The sequence below is a fragment of the Falco peregrinus genome, chromosome 7 (genome assembly GCF_023634155.1).
Source record: "Falco peregrinus isolate bFalPer1 chromosome 7, bFalPer1.pri, whole genome shotgun sequence".
NCBI classification, from domain to species: Eukaryota; Metazoa; Chordata; class Aves; order Falconiformes; family Falconidae; genus Falco; species Falco peregrinus.
The window spans coordinates 81,115,118-81,135,021 of NC_073727.1; the positions used below are offsets into that span (position 1 = coordinate 81,115,118).

General features: G+C 45.4%; 1 protein-coding gene and 1 long non-coding RNA gene across 2 annotated transcripts in view; one reads left to right on the plus strand and one right to left on the minus strand.

The window, feature by feature from the left end:
* The window catches only part of COL12A1 (collagen type XII alpha 1 chain), a 105,992-nt gene extending 103,368 nt beyond the window's left edge, over positions 1–2,624 (minus strand). The window contains 1 exon segment of the mRNA XM_055810280.1: positions 2,353–2,624. The gene's annotated coding sequence lies outside the window, so the exon portion shown is untranslated.
* On the plus strand, positions 6–13,213 carry LOC114012930 (uncharacterized). The gene is made up of 4 exons (XR_003555721.2): positions 6–136; positions 6,364–6,537; positions 7,673–7,814; positions 11,908–13,213. It is a non-coding gene; the product is annotated as an uncharacterized LOC114012930 (long non-coding RNA).
* Positions 13,214–19,904: the final 6,691 nt, after the last annotated feature.

A 19,904-nucleotide genomic window follows, 5' to 3' on the forward strand; every position in this document is an offset into this window, starting at 1 on the left:
CAGCCTCCACCCACGGGACCAGGTTGAAACCTCTAGACTTGAAATCCATCCAAGACGGTGACAGATCTGCATGACTAACTGGAGAGTATCATCTTGCAATAATGTGCCTTTTGTTGCTGAACCCTTTCCAATCACGGTAAGCACACGCGGTTTTAACCTAGTTGGGGTTAATCTGATCAGAGAAGTGCAGTGAAGATCCGTGCCTCCGCACAGGCAGGAGCCAGGAGGGAGCTCCATGACTTCATCGCCGAGTGTGATGATAGCTAATTCAGAGGTCATTCCTGCCTTGGATCAACTAAACGTCTCTTTCAGCTGGGGATTTTATTCTGCTCCTTTTTCATAACTGTTGAAGCACTTAGTTAGCTGTGTTTTAGTGGTCTCAAGGCAGTTTGGAAACTGTAATAAAACTTTTTTTTGAGGGGTTCTGCCTGCGAATATGCTATCCTTCATTTCTTGAAGGTCTGAAATAGATTATACAGAAGTGTGTGTAACACACAACTGAAACCTGACAAGTCTGTCTAGCCATGATGTTTCAACATCTGATAATTCATTTACATGTCCTGAGAGAAAATAGATTTAAAACACACTATAAAAAGCAGGCAGGTGAAAGAGTCTCGCGATCACTGCAGGTTGTCTAGCAAAATAGGTGTGATTAGGCTAAGTTAGCGGTTCCTAATTGCAAGTAGCTGGACCTTCGTAACTATACACTCTAGGTCATGTCAAATTACTCCCAATTATCCCAGCAAAGCTTCGAAATTATTTCCTTGTCTAAGTAACAGCTAATATGAACAGTCCTCATTGCATACGCATGTGTTTCTAAAGTTTGGATTTTTCTATCTTGGGAAGTAGGGGAGGGGTAATTTGTTCAAATAAAGTCATAAATGCATCATAGATCATAATTAGGCTGGAGGAAAGAGAATTCCAAAAGCAATTAGGCAACAGATTGTATCGGGAAGTGCCAAGAGTAAAACAAAAGAAAAATACATAAATCTTTAGTCTGCAGAAACGGCTGAAAGGGAAAATAATAGTCTTCTGCCATCTAGAGATCTAACGTGCAAGGCACATTTAGTGGGTAGATGCTATGGGGATCCAGGAATTTCCCAGCTACTGACACTGAACTTAACAGGCTTCTGCCAGGCAGCTGTATATACTTGTCTCAGCCAAACACCTTTACTGCACATAAAAATACCGAGAGCCTGAAGAAAAACTAAGCAATGGTTTCAGTCCAATGGTACCTCCAGTGGGTAAACAGAAAAGTAACATTGATCATAACAACTCCCTGACAGCAACACAAGAAAGACCACGGATAGCATTAAATTGCTCTGAAAGCTCCAACGTCATACCACCACTCCGCGTGGGAAACGGTTGTCCCTGAGCACACACCTACTGTGTTCTCCAGCAAGTTTAAGGATCATCTAAACCCAAGCAAATGGACTTTTGTCCCAGAAATCTTGTGTGGGCTTGGAGTGCCATCTTTTGATCCATTTGAAAAGCAACAGAAATTAATGATCTCCCAAAGGCATCTAGGAGTTTGCTACTGCTGCATGTCTACCATGCCCGATATACATTTTTCTTTCATGAAATAAAAAGTCTCAGCCAAAGCATTCATTTGCCCACCTGGAAACATTTTGTTTCCTTCTTGCAGACTTAGGTGTGTGAAAGAAGGCCTGGAGGTGGCAGAGGAAAGGCCCTCTCGCTGGCTCAGCACGGACGCAAGCAGACTTTGTGTCAGGACTCAAGGTTTTCTCATTGATCTTTACAGACCACTTTAAAAAAACCCAGCCTTTCACCAGCGCCAGTCCAATCTCGCACTAATTCAACCTACAAAAGCTTAGCCAAAGCTTTTCCAAACCACGCAGTGCACGACATTTACCACTTTCAAGAAGAAAAATCGACCTAAACGGAAAAAATCACAGGAAAAAACCTCTACCTACCAAAGGCATAAAAAACTGGATACAGAAGGTATCACCGGCAGCGCGCAAGGGAGGGAAGCGCTCCTGCCAGAGCCGCAGGGGCAGCGTGCACCGGCCACCGCCTGCAGCCTCCGGCCGGGCCGAGCCACCGCGGCCGGCCACCGCCACCGCGGCCCCCCGGGCCCGGCAGCCCCCCGGGCTCGGCTCCGCGCCTCCTCCCTTTCGCCTCGCACCCGCAAGCCAGCCCCGACATGCCCGACACGCACCCGGCGACACGCACGCACACGCTCTGCCCCCCCGCCCCGCGTCACCCCCAGCCCAGCGCGGCGCATCGCAGCCTAACGGGCATCCCCAGGGCTGCGGGCGTGCTGCGGCGGGGGCGGCCGAGGGGGCGGCCGAGGGGGAGGCGGGGGGTCCCCGCTCCCGCGCGGGCACAGACCTTCAGAGGCGGCTGCAGGGTGACGGGGCAGCTCCTCCGGCGGTGGCTCCGGCGGTGCCTGCACGGCCAGCCGCAGCCGTCGGACCTGGGTAAAGGGAGGAGGAGAAAGGATGAAGCTCCGGGGGCACCTTGTGGAGGGAGCAGCAAGTAGCAGCGGCGGCGAAGGAGGAGCAGAAGCAGCGGCAATAGCTGAGCGCAGAGGAGGCGCCTCGATTACTGTAGCTCCCGATGCGAGGGGTCTGTCTGGGAAGACTTGCCTTCTCCAAGTGGGAAGAGCCTCTTCTCAATCTGCTACTTAATAGAGGGCTGTTCCCAACTCTCAATTTACCCTCGTAAGCGGTTACGAAACTGCGGGGAAGGTGGACTGCTGCCACCGGGTGATATATGCGCTGCTCTGCTCCAGCAAGGAAGGGGATCCACTTCTGGAAACTGGCGCATACCTCCGCGCATTCCTGCGGCATGAGGCGGGCGGCCGCCGCGGCAGCGCGCCCGGAGGCAGGGGCCCGGCCCGCCGCCCCCTCCCTCCCCTCGGCTTCCCAAAGGGGGCGGGGGGGGGGGGGCGCACACGGGAGGGCAGTGGAAAAACTGAGTCCCCGGGCAGGGCTTCGAGGGACGGCAGCGCGGAGGGTGTCCCCGCGCCACCCCCACCCCCCGCGCGGAGGACCTCTCCCGGGGCCCGGCCCGATCCCCGGGGCAGCCTTGCAGAGAAGCACAGGCAGCCCCGGGGCCGCGGCCGGGAGCCTCGCGGGCAAAGAGGGTATAGTCATCCCGACACAGCTCAGGTGTGCCTGGCCTCCTCCCCGTGTAGCCTACATACATTAACACAACGCGCCCCCTCCCCCCTCCCCCGCCACAGAGCTGTTTTGCTCCGCGCAGAAAGCGGCGGCGCGACCCCTCGGGCAGAGGGGACGGGGCGCATGGCCCCCGCAGCCTCCTCCCCCAGACCCTGCGGGCAAACCCGCGCCCGTGGCCGCTGTCTGAAGCCGGGTGCCTTCAAAAGAAACTACACCTTCCGAAATCGGACAGCCTCTTGGGCCGGAGGCTCGCCCAGGGTCTCCTGTCGCTTGCTCCCGGCACCCGGCGTGTCCCGGCCCCTGCAGCGCGGGGGTGACACGGCGGCACGCACGGTCCCTTCCCTGCCCGGGGGAAGCAGGTCGCCCAGCCAGGGCTTTCCCAGGGACCCCGCTCCTGCCCCAGGGCCGCCGCCGGCTCCACGCCGCAGCGGGGTCCACTCCCGCACCCGCGGGGAGCGGCACCCCCGGTAGCGCTCTCGGAAGAGGCTCCTCTGGGACCCCTTCGGGCTGAAAGAGGGGCTGCCACCGTCCCAGTGGATCGCGTTGCTTCCCGCCCCCTCGGAGTGGGTCCGCAAACTGGGGACGCGGAAAAAAGCTGGGCGAGGAGCGGGGCAGCCAGGGAGCGAGAGGAGCTGCGGGGGCCTCGCAGCCGCGACCCCGCTCAGCCCGGACCCCCGCACCGCCCGCCCGCCGGGCCGGGCCATTCGCGGTGCGGGAGCGCCCCCCGGCGGCGGCGGCGGGCAGGGGCGGCAGCGGAGCGGGGCGGCAGCGGCACACCGACGGCCCCGCTGTCGAGGCCTCCGCGGGGCTCCCGGGGCCACGGCTGCCAGAAAGCAACGTGCGACGAGAAGGGACAAGAAGGAAAACAAGGCTGGGAGGGCAGGAGAGAGGGAGAGACGGGGCAGCCCCCCGGTGTGGAGTTTAGGAGCCCCTGTCTGGAGAGGGCAGCAAGATTTGAGGATTGTGTTGGCCCCACGTCGGCTTTATGTGCAGACATGAATTGCAGAGCAACCAGGTCGAGTTCCAGCCAAGGTGGAAGTGCCTGATAAGAGGAGATTAATAATTCACCGGGGCACCGCTCCTGGGCACTTTTCCGTGGGACTGGGAGATGAAGGACGTGGTCGACAGGAGGACATGTCGCTCCTGATCTGAATGAGGTTGTCTGCATTTCTGTAATAGACCAGTCATCTGCATGAGAACTCAGATGCTGAAAAGAAAGTGATAACCAGAAGACACGTGCTGACATTTCCAGACACTTTGGAAGTCAACCAGCTACTCTTAGGGACATGCCACAGCTTCAGCTGTCTGGTATTGATAAAATGCATGTTCCAAAAGCAACATCTCCTCTGCTGATAAACTTTCAAATACTCTTGACCTATTAACCCCATTGCCCAGCTGTTGAGTTGTTTTTTCTCTTTTGGCACTTTGCCATGGGGAATTTAATTTCTTCCTATCCAGATCTGATATGTAAAAGCAATGTTTCTGAGAAACAGTACTTTTCTAAAATTTTGATTTCCGGAACAAACACACCAAGAACACCAGTATAAATGTGGTGTCCACAACTGTTTCAGAAGAACAGACATCAGGGATTACAGAGAAATATGCTTCCATATGAAGTGAATTAATGCAAATGAGGTATTTTTATCATTTGTGCACTGCAACGGTATTTTTTTACAATGTACTGTGGATTTTTCCATCATAGGATAACCAGGATTTTATGTTAAGACTTAAAAATCAATTAATGCAAATAATGAGGATGGAAGAAAAGATGTATTTTTCTATTTAAAAGTTAAATCGCTCAGGTAAATATTAAAATAGTTAAATAATTTGGTACTGAAGCTACAACTGGATTTACATGAGTAGAGACTTTGAAACCAATGGATCTCTCAGGGGTGCAAGAATCTTGTAGACCCTCCTTCACAGGACCTAGGGGCTGCTGAGGGGACTATCTCCCATTCTTCCCAGCTGACCAGCTTCACTTAATTTCTTGGCGTGAAATAAGACTCAGAGCTGGCAAGAGCAAGTAAGTCACTGACTCCAAGGGCAGCAGGATTTCATTCTTATCTTTAACTCTTTGTTCTAACTATCCTAACCATGTTTCTCCTAAGATCTTTCACATGTAAAATACACCAACTAATAACATTTAGAGTGCATGCTTCCATGTGTCACAGTAATTAAATGGGTTGTTTTTAATCAGCTCTGTTGCTATGTACATTCATAGTCCGAGCACATAATATGTGATGCAGAAGGCATTTCTGAAATGCACAAACATTTACTAACACTCTCCTGTCTGCTTGTTTCTTAGACAAGTGTTAAACACATTAAGACCATGCACTCCAGCTCTGCAATTTTCTTTGCTAAGCTCAATAAATTGAAACAGTGACAAATTTAAATACAAAAAAATGAGATTTGAATTCATATTTATACTTTTCATAATAGTGCCCATTTCTGGTGTAGGTACACGATAGTAACATTGCAGATAACCAGGATTTTCTTAGAAATTTGAAACTGGTTTTGCATCTAGAGTAATTCAAGCTACTTTATGTTTCAGGCACCTTTGGGGTCTTTTTATTTCCTCAGGCTGCATTGCCCAGGACAGACTAGAACAGGACATTCTGCAGTTCAGCACCATAAACCTTGAATATCGTTTCCATGTGGCTGTCATGCTAGATTTGGCCTCTGTACCTTCCCGACAGTTAGTTGCATCAGCTTTACATAGGAATATGTTAAATGCCTTATTCATATGTATATATGTATTTGAGTATATGTTTTGCACAAAGGAAGATTCAAAAAAGTGTCAGCTCTTTGAGCATTAAACGATAAATAGATTCAGCATTAAATGTTGTCATACAGGCAAAACCGTGCTGCTGCCAGTGACTTAGTTGCATCTACCTGGGAAGTACTTTGCTGGTCAGTCTATCACTGCATCTGTCACTACAGTGTATCTAAATTAAACATCGTTTTAGTACAGTCATTCAGGAGGCCCATTCATTCCTTAGAACACAAAGAACTGCCTTTCCAGTGTATTTTTTTTATTCCCTGTTAAATCAGTCATAAAGCTAATATTGCACTGTATTCTATCTGCATCCATAAAATGCCGAAGGACAAAACACAGCAAAGCACTTCCTGTAGACCCTACCTTCTCTGAGAGATTTCCAGTCAATGGCATGAGAAGAACTCAGTCTGGCGTTTATTTATTTGGATAATTTCATTTCAGAGCTGGTATTCAGAGAGCAGTACTAGTCTGACCTTCATAACGAGGAATGGCTTCTTGTATTAGCAGTGTTCAGAGAGGACCGATTCTATCTGAAATCTACTCATTTAGTGGAACAACTATGGAAGCAGCATGCCTGGAGAGTTACAGCCATGAAATAATTATCTACCTCACCAGGTATGTTTTCCTTAGTCGCTATTCAATTTCTATAACTGATTTTTCCCATCATGTAATGCTCTGAAAGTAAGAAAATATTGTGGTTCCAAATAAGTAGGACTGGAAAAGTAAATAAATCATTCAAAAGAGAAAGTATAAATAGAAAGGAACTGGCCTTTTAATGTGTTTTGGGAGTCTTACAAAAGCCAGTTAATTTGTAGGCAGTAACTTTTCTAAAATATCAGAGCTTTAATACTAAAATTGGAAAAAATTAGATGCAACGATCTTATAGTCCCTTACATATATATGCACGAATATGCTTTACATTAAAAGATTCCTAAATCAAGTTGCTTTGCTTCAAAGAAGCTCACTCATTATTTCACAACAGAATCCTGATCTATTCAGGACAAAATGAATTGTTGGCTTGCGTGATTAAAGAGGGCGAGAAAAGAAATTAAGTGAGGACAGTGACTATCTATGTTTGCCAGGTATCACATTATGACTTAACTTGACCGTTCCTGTTACAATGAACTAGCCGCAAAGATTTGCAGACGCAGGTCTAAGCATTCCTCTTCTCCACATGGCTGAGGAGTCCCTGGTGAAAGAATGATGATCCACTGAGGAAACACATCATTTTAAAAAATGAAAACACTTTAAAAAAATCACCAACCACCAGGTGCTACTTACAGAACATTATAATACAGTGTTCTCTGAATACCTAAATTAGATTCACATAAGATGAAGGGTTAATAGCCATAGGTTCCCCTACATTTGGTAACCCCTCAACTATTTCAATGTAATTACTCCCTACAAAGAAGCACATAAAATTGATCAGCAACAGTCTGAAATGGTGACGTGCCAAGCTCTGAATAGGAACATTTTGCTAATTCTCCTTAGTATATCTATATTAAAAAATATCAATATATATTGTGAGAGCAGGGTCCATGTAGGTGGTAGGCAGGCTTATGGAGAACGTGAACTTGTGCCTGAACGAATAAGGTATTCAAAGCTATTGAAAGTTCAAGTTGCACTAGCCAGTGAGTGACCTGATCCTGTCATTGCAGGCAGGGGGATAATTAAGGCTAGTGGGGGAGTTTTAAGACTGAATGCTTTGTCATTAGGCCAACCGCTGATGCTGTCCCTCTCTCCCCCACAGGTACAAAAGGCATTGAGTAGGGAGGGATGCTGTGATTCCCCTGAGGAGCGGGTCGGAGGGAAGCTGGCAAGGGAGAACACTTAGCTGCTGCTGCGCTCTCTCCCAATATGCATCGTCCCAAGAAAGTCTAGAGGATGTAAAGGTCAGCTCCAAACTTCCTGTCAGTTCATCAGGACAAACATTCAAATTCTTAAACACTCTGACAAGCGAATCTGATACGAATGCACAGACCCATAGTAAATGAGGCTGGAAAAGATCTTGAGAGGCCATTTAGTTCATCCCCTGTTATTTAAAGTACACTGGGGCTTCAAAGAGAAATCCTTCATACCATACTTAGTACTAACAGCATACTTTGGGGACCTGCTTCCTAGTGGCTGACAATAGATAATAACTTGTTTTAGGTGGGTCACATGTTGTCCATAGTTGGACTATGAGCACAGAAGTCAGAAATAAGTTGGATCGACAGAGTAAGTTGACTATGAAGTGAAACGAAAAATTATTTAAGAAAAAAAAAAAAAAAGCTCTCTACCAGAAAAACCTGTATCTTTGGATGATTCCACAAAAACAGGCTCCATTTAGTGTAAAAAAATGATTTACTTCACTGGCATCCCTGCAAACTTTCAGCCTGAGAGCCAAGAACCAGGACTGGAAGATTTCTTCTTGCATGCGACTGCCAGAGGCACAGACCCCACCAGTGCTGCTAAAACCCCTTTTGGCAACAGTCATGTAATTTTTTAACCATTTCTAAAATTTAGGGGAGATAAACTCCATGGTCATCATCATTATCCCAGCTCCCCTCTTCCCCCACCTTCCCAATCTCAGCGCCTTGATATCCAGACTGTCAGGTTGTGACATTCACCACAGCTCTTTCATCTCCAAAAGAAAGAGCACAAAAGGCAAAACTTGGGTCAGGACATGGCCAGGGAATAGACCGAGCCCAAGGAGCTGGATAGCCCAGGTTATATACACTTCCGTGAGACCTATGGGGCTCTCATCTGCATGTCACCGATCACAGGTGTGATGGACACATGGAAATTTTGAGGTTTCGCAGAAAAAAAAAGTCAGGCAAGAGCTTAGCTCGCAGGCATTACAAACACTGCCAAGGTATCACCTGTCAAGACATTTATGAACTCCACATAAAGTAGCTTTAAAAAGAAATGTGTTTCTTTTGCACAAGTCATAATTGGCTAGTGACTAAAGGGGAAAATACATGGAGAAAACAATGCAGACTTAAACCAGCATTTCTTAACGCAGCCTTGTGGCTGCTGCTTCCCAGTATGTTGAATGCTGACAGTTCCAAATACCAGAACATAAGATTTATTTGGATTATAAATAGATGTTGCCCTGTGCTTCAGTATCAGAAGCACTCTGTTGTGTAAACAGAAAACTATTGGGTTTTGTTTCCACTTGTAAAGGTTACTTGAAAGCTCCCACCCACTCTTTGCTGACAGGCTTTATCACCTGTTGGAGTTCAATGTCTCTCTTGAGTATAAACACCTCTACAGCCTGCAGAAAGGCTTCACAAGAAACTGTTAAAATGTCTGCTCTCGTATGCCCTTTCCTCCACTCTCTTGGATGCTTTCCAGCTGGCTTCCCTACTTTGCTAGTTTTTAGCCACCCCAGTTTATTGAACATATCTTGGGTTTGGCGTTGTCCTGATTTCTATTATAATGTATTCTTTTCTGGAGAAATGTGTTTGTTGCAAGCCTCAGCGTCTCTTACTTATTTAAAAAACAAAGCAAAACAAAACAAAACAAGAAAAAAACCAAACACAAACCCAAATCTTCCTAGGATTTTTAAAGAAATAGTTTTTTAATCACAAATTACACTCTGAAACATCACCCAGGTTCTTTCCATCCTTTGCTATTCCATTTTCTAGAGTGCAATCTGACTTGTTGCCTCTTTACCCTCTGCCCAGTGCTCTTTGAAATGTATTTAAGTGATGTGCTGCTTAAGACACATCACAACAGGGGGCTTTACTATATCATGATCTTCTTCCCCACGTAAGAACAGCAGCAGCTGTAAGATGAAGTCCCTTTCTTCATGCTAGGAGTAGCGGTTGGGACCTTATTTTCTAATAAAAACGAATTTCTAATTTCTGCTTCTCTGACCTCCAGAGAAGATAAGGCAGACGGAGGTTGTGTGCTCCTTGACACATGCCCCACCATCACAGCTTTGCTGCTTGACAGCATCATCTGTGCCCACTGCTCTGTCCTGCATGGTCACCTCAGGTGGTATTTGGCTGTGGGCTGAGATCCATTTGGGTGCCTGCATGTGAGCCCAGCATCTAAACTTCTTCTGCAATGGCTGGTGAAGATCCAGTTAACCAACTCAGCGGTGCCTGAGCAGTTTGGCCATCTACCATCCACAGGGCTTGGCTCTGCTGCTGTCACGTTGGGTTCTAGAGCCATTTGAGTGCCCTGCAGCATCTGAGACCTCTTGTGGAGCTGCTAGCTACAGCCCAGGACCCATATACACTGGCACATCTCATACTGTACTAGACCACTTAGGAGGCAGAGTCAAGCCCCCAGTGTGGCTTTGGGTGCCACAGGCATCCTGTTAGGCCTCCAAGTGTGCAAGTCTCCTGCAGGTCCTCTGTTGTATCTGCCAGCTCCAAGCAAGTGCCTCAACTATAGCCTGAGATGGTGCTAGACACCCAAATGTAGGCAACTGGATTGAGCACTTTTACTTTTCCTTTCCAGTTTTTGCCAGTCTTGCTGGTGCCAGGCTTTGTAGTCTGCCCATGTAAATACCCACTTACTGGGGATCAGAATAAGACTAGCAAATGTGCCTGAGTTGATCAAAAGATGTTTAGATGGTAGTGATTTCCAGTCTATACCCATCTGCTTTTGGATCTCAGACCTGGACAGTGAGGTAAAGATTGTGACAGAGGTTCCTCCCTAACTCTAAAATGTGTCATATGCAGCTTTCACTGCCCAGCCATAGAGTTGACGTCTCTCCTGCACCACTCCAGGTTTTGTGACTTCCTTTTAGAAACTGCATTTGTATCCCATAATTAATTAAGCTGGGGTAGCCAAAAGGTGTAATTCCCCTCTTTCTTTCCCAGAAATCTGGCCATACATTTGAGTACTGTTTCCAGAAATAATAAAATCATTTCTTGTTGTTGTTGTTAAGATTTTTTTCTATTTTATTATTTTATTAGAAGATAATTTCTTGGTATTGCTCTTCTAAAAATCAGGCTATTCATGTAAATGTTTTAGTATAGATCTGGGAGACTAACTTTAGACATACTTCTGAAAACCTCAGCCAAAGGAAGAAGGTCTGCTAACCTCCCGGTGCACTATGCTCCAGCTCCGTGGCAGAGTGGTCCCAGTGCAATGCTCCGCACATAGCACATATTAGCACACCGCACTATATTTAGCAAAATGTGCCCTGCTGCTTCTAAGAGTTGAATAAACCTTGATAACAAAGTTGGCCTGGCTCCTTTGGGACTTGTAACTTCCCACTGAGCAATAGAGATCATTAAAATGTTTAAATCATATATTTCCCTTTTGCACAGTATTATGATAGGTAAGATTGCATGTGTGTGTCAGCCTTTCCATTATAAACTTCAGGTCCCAGGGCATTAGTCACCCAGAGTAAGTGCTCATGTTGAGATGAAACAATGTGGAACCACTTTGATAATAAACAAACATGTATAACTCAATTAGTTAAAGAACATATTCGTAGCCTAAAGGTCCTGATGGAATCACAAGTTCCTCCTTGCACCACTGGAGGAACAGAAGCTGCTCATAGTCAAACCATACGAACAAACCATCTCAACAGGTGAGACAAGCTCTAGCAGCACCAAATCTCCCTTTTATTCCAAAAAGCATCTCTGAATATGCATAATATTATGATCACATTGATGAGAATGATACAAGAGATTTGCATAGAAACTCGTAGAGGAATCTTAATTTCAGAGTGAGAACATTTTGGGCAGAGCACATACATCAGGCCCTGCACAGTCCAGATTTCTTGGTTAAAAGGGAAAACTTCTGTGGAAAATGAAGGACAACCATCTACAAGAATTTTCATTTTTTGCTGCTGTTTCAGATATTGTTAAAACTGAACAAACATGTCTGTTTTGGCCCAGGGAAGTTCTCTACAAAATTTTTAATCCAAAGAAATTAAAAGGCAGTTCAAGTTGTTTCTGGATCCTTGTGGCAGCTGAAACACTTTTGGATTAGCACATATAATGTATTTCAATTGATCACCTTACTGTTCTTTTCAAGGAAAACATTCTGCTGCTGCTTCTGGTGAAATCACAGGCAACTGCATCTCTAGGTGAACTTCACAGCCTCAAGAAGAGAGTTATTACTCAATACACCTCGAACGGTAAGGATACCATTTTATTAGATGGACATACCACAAGACACACTACTCCTCTCTTATTTTACACCTCTGTTAGCAATCAAATGTGTGTTGCTCACAAAGGAAAAGCAGCACCTGTGCTGCAATATGCTTTTAAAGCAACACTGTGACCTTGTTAATTTCATACTTGCTTTGTAACGGTTCTGTTTAGGAAGCCTTAATTTAAGTAGCTCCAAACCTCCAGGCCTCCTGTGATCTTTTCTATTGTACCTCCTTCCATGTTCTGATATATGTAAAGCTTAGATCTTACTGGATCTTACCTGATCATCCCTTTCCAAGTTATTTCCACGCCCACCAGACAGCATCCTACCTTTTCTGCAGCCAGCAAAGACCCAACAAGACAAGCGACAGACAGTTTCACCAATGAAAATACCACAGCTGGTAGCATAACAATAAAACAAAATATTCAGGAGGGAGAAGAAAAAATAATCACATGCACCACATAAATCAGACAGAGGAGAGGAAAGATCATTACATTTCATGAAGTTCAGATTGTTGGATTGGAAACAAAACAAAACAAAAAAAAAAAACCCAAAAAAAATATCCCAAAACACATCAGCAAAGGACAAATTCATCCCTCTTTGGCAGTTTTCTCTATGACATAGCAGGCTATATGCAATGGGAGTGAGTATTTTGTCAGCTAACTGTATACAGATACTGGTATTCCCCAAGGAGCTAAAACCAGGACTGCCTGACTGGGGACTCAGTGGGACAACATCCTTCTCTCAATACCTCCTTAGCCCCTGCACGTGAATTTGCTTTGTCACAACATTCATAAACAGAAATCCCAGCCAATTACCCTTTTTTTGTGAGGACATATCTTTTTGAGAAAATAGATATGAGTGTGCTTTAGCTCTACGTGTGTTTCAGGGAAGCCTGTTAGCAGTCAGTCTAACAGAAAACCTGTGAATAATAACAATTCTTGAGGAATACTAAGACCAAAACATATATCACAAACTGTGTACACTACCAACTGAGTTCAAAGTCTTGAATACTCACATTTAGAAAAAGTACAGTACAGCCAAGAGATTATCCTCAGATTGTGTTTCTGTACAAGCCATTATTTTTACAGCAGAATTGACTGAGTACTGAAAAAATAAGTGGAAAGGCTCAGGCAAGTTCAGCTAGAGAAGGTGGTGTTATTATTAAAAGGAACTTCTTTATCAAAATAATCACACAAGCATGCACATGAAAAGATACGTTGGTTCTGACTTATCCCCTAAATACCTTATTTAGGGTCAAGTCAGGTTGATCAGATTGATCTTGTCTTTGAAAATCTGATTCACTCCAGCAACTATGAAGGTCAGCCTCCAGTTCTTTGATATATCAACAGAACTGGGAAACAATGGGAGAGTAAGGAAGGTCAGCTTAATACAAAATATGCACAAAAAAAAACCCTCATCATGCTTTCTCACAGGTCAGAGCAGTGATAGCCAAGGTGAGCAACATCAGAAAAGTGGCATTTTTCTCTGGTATCAGGAAAGAGAAAAAAAAGTACAGACAAGTTCATACACTTAGAGGCATCTCTAGTGTTTTCTTTTTACTTCTGAGAGTTTCTGAACTTTTTTCATGGTGTCTTTTAGGAAGCCAATGCTGTGATATTGTGTATTATTAGTCTTCAGACTTGCTGGGGAATTTTTTGCGTCAGGCTAATTGGGTCTGTATATATATTCAGCAGCCAAGAAAATGTAGCCCAGGGCACAGTTCTAAGAGTTCTGAGCTACCTTCCCAATGGAGAAAGTAAAACATGGTCTGTACATCTGGAGTCTCAGAATTGGTTGCGTAACCTAGAACTGCAATACTGAGGATTTAATTTTCATCTGTTTCATCTGTCCGATTATTGTTTGAACTGTCATTTATCTTACAGTAGCATGAACAATATTTTTTATTCTGCCACAGTTGGCACACTACTAAGCTTCCTTTGTTAACCTTAAAACCATGGAAGCTTAAAAACTTGAATAATGAAAAATAGGGTGGCAAGGGAACTGGAAGAGGTGGAGGACTCATTGCCTATCTAGCAGAAAATGTCCCCCATAGTTTTGGGGTGACATTTAGAACAATCCAGCTCAGTGGAAGCCAGGAGGATTTCCCATTCTTTACAGCAAAATATAAAAAAATCATAGTTACCGTTTCTAATATTCTAAGTAACTGAAAAATACTTTTTACATGAACTTGAAATAGAAAATAAAGTTTACATGAAATCTCTTTTGGGGAAAGGTATGATGTGTATTGCCTAAACACAAAAGTAGGACTGCAGTAAGGTAGCAATATTGTACGTCAGTATAATAGCTAAGTCCAGAGAATCCTGATTTAAGGATGGTAATTAAGCACTACAGTAATAAGATCAGACAAGAAAAACACACCGTATGAGTGTTACCTGCTAGCAGTCCATGACTTCTTATTACTGACCATTTTATTTTTTCACATTTATAATTTTTTCCACATTAACAAGGAGTAATAGATGTTGTTTATTTTATTTTCTTCTGCTCATAAAATACCCATTGGAAGGCTGAAGGTAAGATCTTCAGATACTTCCAAACATTTTCCATTCATTTTAGCCCTAGAATGCATAGCTCTCTTTTTGCATTTTCCTAGGGAAAGAAAGTATAGGCAGTACAGGTACCTCATTTACACCTTCTGGCAGCTTGTGGTGTGGACGTGGCTGCAACAAATTACACATACAGACTGAACAGCAGGTGGGAATTGCCCTGTTAGCTCTGTAATGTGGTCCCACAAAATAGTGCTGAGCAGCTGACTGTGGGTCTTGTTTGCTTTCCCCCTCCTCCTGCTCCTGCAGCAGAAAGAATCTTGGCGGTGCCCATGGCTCCCCTGCCCACCTCCATCTGCAGGCTCCAGGGACGTGCTTTGGGGCTACTAGACCCACCTCTGCCAGGACAATTTTTTGTCATTTGTTATTCATTTAAGTAACATTTCAAAGCTCTGTCTATGAATACTGATCGCTTTGTGGTATGAAGATCTTTTTTCTAGCTTGCATTTACTCCATACGCCCTCCCACCAGGGATGCTGCCTGCAGCACAACTCGTGAGCTGCCACCATTCCTGAGACAGCGGAATCTGAGGTGCATGTTCTGCTTCAGTCACACACAGAAATGCACATCTACCGCCTAGGTCATCACAGGATTTTTATAATTTCGACTATTTAAACAATTGTCCTTCTTTCAACATTCTTCATAATTCCCACAGGTGGGAAAGGACATGGGTTTCGTAAGGATTTTGATCTTTCCCTATGCTGCCTTCCAGATGCCCACCGCTTAGTCCCCATCTTGGCAGTAACCCTGGGCATGTGACAGCAGCAGAAGCCTTACCGGTGTCGCAGAGAGCAGGCTGATTCCTTCACATGCTGTGAAGTATAACTCACTGTGCTGTGAGGTATCTCTTCCTTGTAGGCATCAATGTTCATCTCAAGATAAGCTGAATCCAATTTCCCAAACCTTCTTCTGAGGCATCCATACAGGCAGTTCTTGCTCTTTTCGTCATGCAGTTGGCCAAACCCAGCTATGCAGAGAGGCTACCATCAAGGGGGATTTCCCCACTCTCCTTTTTTGAGATTTGTGGGTTTGCTAGAGAGTTCTGAATACACTGGCCCTTCTCTTCCATTTTGCCTCAGGTTTAACAAGCACATTCTGGTTGTCCAGGATAGCAATGAAAAATTCTGAATTTAATCCATGAGAGGCCCAAAATAGTACTGTAGCAGGAAACTAGATTTTTGTGCTCATTTTCGCATTCTGGAAAACCCACTGTTTCCATGAGAAGAGAAACAAAAGGATTGTTTTGGTGGATTTTTTTTTTTTACAAGCTATTTGTTAGAGAGTCAACACCAGAATTTCAGCGTAATAACCCACAAGCAGCAACTTGCCAGAAAGGCTGCAAAGGCACAAATTGTTAGGAACATAAAACCTAACCAGGGATGCACAGCTGCCACTGATTCCCACATATGTTCTTCCCCAGTAATTTTAAGTCAAGCTAGTAAGAGGCATCAGGGTAGCTTACAAGTGATTCTCACACTCACCAACTTAATGATGCTTCCCAGAAGCAGTTTTCACAGAGCAGGCATTTTCACTGACAGCACGAGCTACTTCAGATATAAGGTTTGCTCCTAAATACAGGATAGCAGCTAATAGTTATTACTGGGTATCCCTGCCCAATGGCACAATCAATTTTTTCTCCTCCAAAGACAACGATAGGTCTCCATTTGCATTTGTGGTTGTCAGTGTCACAGCAAGCTGGTAAACACCACCTCAGCCACTGAAAAAGGACTTTGGAAAGGATCATGATCAAAGCATTAGCTTTATCAGCACTTTGTTGCGTTTCTACGTATACAGACTGCTTCCATACAGTTCTGCTGTTGAAACAGAGCAGGTGAGCACTCCTCCACTATGTTGTTGCTAAGCCACATAACCTGACTTCAGGCACATAGTTCAAACTGCTGCCAGAAAGTTTGGAGTGACCCAGTAGAAATGACATTGGAGCAGAACTGACAGCTCTCCCAGAAAGCACGCCTTTAGAAGCAGCAGCTACTGACACCCTAACACAAACGAGTAGCAGCAACCTAAAACTCAGCCATGCCTACAGCTTCTGCCTCACGTTCTGTGAAAGGTCTGAACAAAAGACATTGAAAGATACCTGCTTACCGCTTTAAGTCTGTGAAATTCATGATTTCTCTAGGTGGAGATACTCAAGTGCAATTGTGGCTTCCTTTAGCTGTGTTTACAGCAATGTTAACAACCATCCTTCAAACACATGTACTCCTGTATCCCAGAAAAAGAAACACTCTTCAGAGAAAGGACGGTGAAACCCTGGAGCAGGTTGCACAGAGGCTGTAGAATCTCTGTCACAGAATCACAGAACAGTCAGGGTTGGAAGGGACCTCTGGAGATCTTCTAGTCCCACCCCCTGCTAGAGCAGGTTTGCCTAGAGCAGGATGCACAAAATTGCATCCAGGTGGGTTTCTAATGTCTCTAGAGAAGGAGACCCCATACCCTCTCTGGGCAGCCTGTTCCAGTGCCCTGCCACCCTCAAAGTAAAAAAGTTCTTCCTCATGTTCAGATGGAACTTCTTGTGTTGCAGTTTGTGCCCGTTGCCCCTTGTTCTGTCACTGGGCACCACTGAATGGAGCCTGGCCCCGTCCTCTTGAATTCACCCTCAAGGTATCTGTAGACATTGACAAGATCCTCTCAGTCTTCTCCAGGCTACACAGCCCCGGCTCTCTCAGCCTTTCCTCACAAGGGCGATGCTCCAGTCCCCTCACCATCTTCACAGCCCCCCGCTGGGCCCTCTCCAGCAGTTCCCCATCTCCCTTGAACTGGGGAGCCCAGAACTGGACACAGCACTCCAGGTGCAGCCTCACCAGGGCAGAATGAGGAGGGGGATCACCTCCCTCGACCTGCTGGCCACGCTGCTCCCAATGCCCCCCAGGGTCCTGTTGCCCTTCTTGGCCACCGGGACACACAGCTGGCTCGTGGGCAGCTTGCTGTCCCCCAGAACCCCCAGGCCCTTCTCCGCAGAGCTGCCTTCCAGCAGGTCACCCCTGGCCTGTGCTGGTGCATGGGGTTGTCCCTCCCCAGGTGCAGGACCCTGCACTTGCCTGTGTTGAACTTCATGAGTCTCGTCTCCACTCAACTCTCTAGCTCATCCAGGTGTCACTGAATGGTAGCACAGACTTTCCTGGTGTATCAGAAGATGGCATCCCTGGAGACGCTCTCTGTGGGACTGTTCAAGGCCCTGGGCAACCCAATGTAGCTCTGAAGTGGCACTGCTCTAAGCAGAAGATTGGACCAGTTGACCTTCAGAGGTCCCTCCCAACCTGAATTATGCTACAATTGTTTGAAACCTAATCCACGTAACCTGGTATGTACTTACGAACTAGACCTGCTCCTGCCCTACAGACACGTGCCAGTCCTGCTCTTAAGCTACTGAAGAGTACAATTCATAGACAGAAGGTGGCCTCTCTAAACATTTAGCCTATCCCCAAAGTTACAGATAGCACTGGAGAAAGTCTTCCAAAAGAGCATTAGAAACTGACAAGAATTATCAATAAGAATTTAATTAACTTTTAGCACTTCTAATAAAAGAATTAACTTTTATAAGCACTGCCTTCAATATCTTCAGTATTTCTAGCTTAACAGGGTCCCATTCAGCCTAGATCAAATTAGCAGTCAACTGCCAGAGTATCTAATTAACAATCACTGTAAACCTTTTCAATCAGTAGAAAAATTCTAGCGCTGCACTAGTGCAGCTAGTATTAACACTTACTGTGCCCCTCCTTCACTTCATTATCTGCCCTAGAACACCCTCAAGTTCTCTAAAATTTTTTTAATTATTAATATTATCCTAAAGAAGGAATTGCTTTATTTACCCTAATGACTGAGAGCAAGCCGGCTTTAGCCACCTGAAACATGAGGCAATGTTGGAAGATTACCAAGTCTTAATTACGATTAACATATAAATCTTGATTTCATGGGTAGCAAGATAAATACGTGTTCACTTGCTAATCGTATTTGCATGCTTAGAAATCTTCATTCTTTTAGGAAATACAATGTCTGACTAAGTCGTACCACAGAAAAGCCACTGAAAAAAATAACTTGTTAGATGAAGGTGTTGAGTTTAACTGAAACTACTTCTAAGCCCCTGAAGCTGCAGAGGACAGTGTTATTATCTCTACAGTAAAAACTATCACCTTTGGAGGGTGATCAGGAATCAGATTCCTCTATTTCTAGACACATTACAGTCAACTTCCAGCAGTCCACTGCAAGGATACAGCATAATCATCAAGTACTCAACATTTATTTCCACACAGGATAATCCAATCCTAATCATTTATTATAAAATTAATTTGCTCTACTAAAGCAAGAAGAGGAAATTCCTATAACAGACAAGATACTACTTTCTCACAGTGCTTTAGGGCATTTAACTCACCTCTAAAGCACTGACATAAATCACATAAAAAGAAAAGAGGCTTACAAGTCAAAGATCAGCATATTGATAACCCAGCATAAATTTACTGAAAGTAAAAAGCACTCTAGTGTAGTATCATGGAATGGTTTGGGTTGGAAGGGACCTTAAAAATCATCTAGTTCCAACCCCCTGCCATGGGCAGGGACACCTCCCACCAGACCAGGTTGCTCCAAGCCCCATCCAGCCTGGCCTTGAGTGCTCCCAGGGATGGGGCATCCACAGCTGCTCTGGGCAGCCTGCTCCAGTGCCTCACCACCCTCACCGTGAAAAATTTCTCCCTAATCTCTGACCTAAGTCTACCCTCTTTCAGCTTTAAGCCATTGCCCCTTGTCCTATCACTACATGCCCTTGTAAAAGTCCCTCTCCAGCTTCCTTGTAGGCCCCCGTGAGGTACTGGAAGGCTGCTACAAGGTCTCTCTGGAGCCTTCTCTTCTCCAGGCTGAACAACCCCAGCTCTCAGCCTGTCTTCACAGAACAGATGCTCCAGCCCTCTGATCATCTTTGTGGCCCTCCTCTGGACTTGCTCCAACAGGTCCATGTCCTTCTTATGTTGGGGGCTCCAAAACTCCATGTAGTACTCCAGGTGGGGTCTTTATGACAGCTCATCAAAATCTGTGTTAGAGGGGGACAAACCTGCTGGCCATGCTTCTTTTGACACAGCCCAGGATATGGTTGGCTTTGTGGCTGCAAGCACACGTTGCTGGCTCATATTCAGTTCTTCGCCCACCAGTACCCCCAAGTCCTCCTCTGGGCTGGTGTGTCCATTCACCGCCCAGCCTGTATCTGTGCTTGGGATTGCCCCGATCCACGTGCAGGACCTTGCACTTGGCCTGGTTGGACTTCATGAGGTTTGCACAGGGCCACCCTGTCAAGGTCCCCCTGGA